We start from the raw sequence: 3,695 nt of genomic DNA, 5'->3' as shown, positions 1-3,695 counted from the left end.
TGGATGCTACTAGAAGATACAATCCAGACAGAATTGTATATGAGATGAGAAAGTCCATTTGGGATCACCAAAAGCATTAGATATGTAAACTCTGATCCTACTGAAGTGAATTACTGCTGTTAATTGTAGCAGGCAACAGTTAAGCTGATATGTAATACTTTAATTCAAGTAAATTAAATGGGATCAGTGACTTCCCAGTTATGTAGATAACCAGAGGGCGACCTGGAGCAGTTCTGAAAATTTCTTCCTCAAATGCTTCCTTCAGCATACAAAGCTGCTTTAGGAGTAAATTCCAGACACGTGCAATGTAGCCTTGAACATTTCCTTTGCTGAAATCTTCTAAAATTGGGAGGTAAAAATTCCTTCTGTATGATGAGAGCATCAGAGCTCTGCAAGCTTTGAGACAGTTTATGGCCGTAGATTCGATTCTGGTGTTGACTGAAGATGCCGACTATCACCAGGCTGTGTCCTGGTGATCCTCCCCTGTGTTCAGGACAGCCCAGTGATGCCTTAGACCTGCAGAGGAGCTGGCAACGTGATTATTCCCCCTGCCCCTCCTTGGAAAGGCAGGCTGCGGTACTAACACTGTAAGCTCTCACTTGCTTTTAATTGAGTTAGGAATTGATTGCTGGTGTGATGACTTACTGATGCGTAGCTGGCATACCTGAAGGGTAGTGACCGCTGCGTGGGTGGGTTTTGGTGGGTGACCTGGCTTACAGGCGAGGGTGGGCATAGATGCAGTTGTTCTGCTGTTGCGGCACACAGAGCTAGGAAGTGTGTTTTTAGGATTACCGGTGTTACTTGTTTGAATTGATGTTTGGCAGTTGAACTGATGTAAGTCGAGAAGTAAAAATGCTGGATTTTGGCTTGACAAAAGCTCCTGGTATTACATATCAGTAAAAAGCTCGCTGAGAGAACTATATGGGATTTCACACAATTCATTGAATTGATTCTTGTTTGCTGAAACCAAGCTAGCAATAACAATTTAAGTCTCTAGTGTTTTCCTCAGTTTATTATTAAATAATTGAGGGAAATAGCCTTTTCTGACCTGTTTGTAACTTGAGCAAAAATTTTGAAGCTAATATAGATTTAGCTAATTAATCAATTGAAGCAAAATGTAATGTATAAAGAAAAGCTCATCCTTCTAACTGAAGGTGCTACTAAACTGAAAGGAATATTTCAGAAAAAGGAGTTACTTAGGCTTCTTGAATATAAGACTCTAATATTGCCTGGAGGACAGTATCTAGCTTACAGAATTCATCAAACAAGGTAACTAATGGCTGTTTCATTTCAATATTTACCTTATTTCTCTACTGATGTTTCATATAATCTAATGTGAAGCAGCAGGGGAAAAAGCAGTCTGCGAAACTGTTCTCACTGCCATAGAACAAACAACATAATGAAAAAGTAATGTTTAGGCATTTTAATTAGAAAACTTCTCATGAAGGAAATTGCCTCGTCTTCTGCCTTTTGCATTTACATTAAAAATGTGTTTCTCAGTGATTAGAAATTTCAAGTAAAAGGTGACCTATAAACTCTTACTTATCCTTTCACAAAGTTATTATTGGTCTGGGTCTTTTTATACAACTGCTTCAGGTTGCTACCCTGCTACCATTGAAAATCAATTGTAAAATAGACGTTAATTCTAGTATTTGAAGGTAGGATTTTTAATCCAGGATCACACATCTCTGAAGAGAATTTCTACTCCTAGGAACAAATAAACCCACACATTCTAATCCTTCAATTATCTTTAAATGAATCCTTGTGTGTTGGTGTCATTCTTGATTATTTTCTTACATTTTTTATATCTTTAAACCCAATATCATGTTTAATATAATACATACTGCCACGCCAGGATTTTGTGATAGCTTGTATTCAGTATTAAAGCTTGTTTTGCTCCTTTTAGTTAAGATTAGTCTTAAATTTTCCAAACATTGTGCTTTGTCTGTTTTTTTGTCTGTTATTTGGTAGGCAACAGGAGAACGTCAGCAGTTTCTAAAGGTACATTTTCCATTGGAAACCAATGCGATCAGTAGCTTAAAGGGACAAAGATTTAAACCCAAGTCTTAATGTATGGAAATGCTTATGGGCTATTGTTAATCTTATAGCACAGTTAGTTCATATTGAAAGATTATCTGTGTATACCTCTGTTATGTTTGATCCTTCTATCCTTCAACATATTGAAAAACCAGGAGAGAGTATTTTGTGTTGTATCTAATGTGTTCTAAATCTTCCTAGCATGTGGATATGTAAACCACATCTTGCTGTTCCCTGCACACCCAGTCCTACTGTATTTTCATACTTTTATCCAATGTGGTTTTTAAAAACCTCATCATAAAGCAGTGATATAGGTGATCAGAAAAATCCCTTTTTTTTTTTTTTTTGTCTTATCTCACCTCCCTTTTCTGCCTCTAGTAGCAATTTGCTTTTGTTTTTCCCTGTTTTTTTCCTTCTTTTGATTTCATGAAGGCTTGTTACCAAGTAGTGGTACTTCTAAAAGGAGATGTTTTTTCAGATATACCCAGATAAACTAGCACATGACTTGTGTTTTATTATCAGATAAAAGTTTGTGCCATCCCTGGTTCTCTCAAATACTGTTTCCTGAGCGTGTCATTCCCATAAAATGTTTAGTCAGATTTCATCTACATAATGTAGTTTTCACTTCTTCCAGTTAGAATAATTAGGTATGCTCTCATGTTAACATAAGGTAAGGGCAACACTATTAAACCAGTGGAACAGTGTAATAAGTGAGGAGGGAGTCAGGTCTTGCATGCAAAATCAAGAAAAGATTAATATAAGTTGTCAGGGTTGTAATGACAAGTAAGGCTTATGGTGTCAAAAATTAGGATTGTTCACATTGTGTGTTTCTCTTGTTCCCATAAATTATGATGTCGTTTTTAATTATGTATTTTTCTCTACCTTGTTTTAGAAATGAATCGAAATAACATAGTGAAAGGAGTCTATTACCTCTGGCTCATCTGGAAATTAACAAGTATTGAGTCAATGACATTAAGTCTTGCAGAGAGGTTTTTGATTAAGACAGATTTCTGTTCTGGCAAGTTGGCCTCTGTCTTTAGCTTCTCACACAATGACTCTAGCAAAGTCATTTGGGTGTTTTCATGGGCAATCACTAATTTTCTCTTTCTTGGAGTATTTACTCTGAAACTCCTGTTTCAGATTTCACGAAGTATTTAGTGTTCTCAGATGTTGCTGAAGGCAGAGGTTTGCTTGCATCATCCATTCTATTCACTAAGAGGTGGCCTATTAAAAAAAAATAAAATGTAAAGCTTGCAGTCACTTAGTTCATTTCTGTGGCTTCTGGTGACAGCCCTAAATTTTTTGCTCTAGTAGTTGTCATCTCTGGGTCCTGCTTCACCCATTTTTGCAGTGCTTGCTTCTTCCTTGTTCTTCAAGCTGGACCCTGGCTCCCTCAAGTCTGAGTGCTTTCCCACCCTAGCCTTTAGTTATATTCTTGCTCCTGTTCTGCTTTCCCAGAGTTCTCATCTGTGTCTCTCCCTTTCCCTGACTCACTGTTGCAGCATTTTATATCCTGTTGAGTCATCATTTTTTCTCTCTCAATACCTTTTTTTCTGAATTCTTCACACCCCCCATCCTAAAAATTTTCCTTCCTTTCCCAGTGAGTCCCGGAACCACATGCTTCCTCCTGGTGTTGTGCAATACCTGTTGTGCCTGTC

Source organism: Apaloderma vittatum, unplaced genomic scaffold (genome assembly GCF_000703405.1).
Source record: "Apaloderma vittatum isolate BGI_N311 unplaced genomic scaffold, ASM70340v1 scaffold5061, whole genome shotgun sequence".
Taxonomy (NCBI): domain Eukaryota; kingdom Metazoa; phylum Chordata; class Aves; order Trogoniformes; family Trogonidae; genus Apaloderma; species Apaloderma vittatum.
This window is presented reverse-complemented; position numbering follows the sequence as displayed.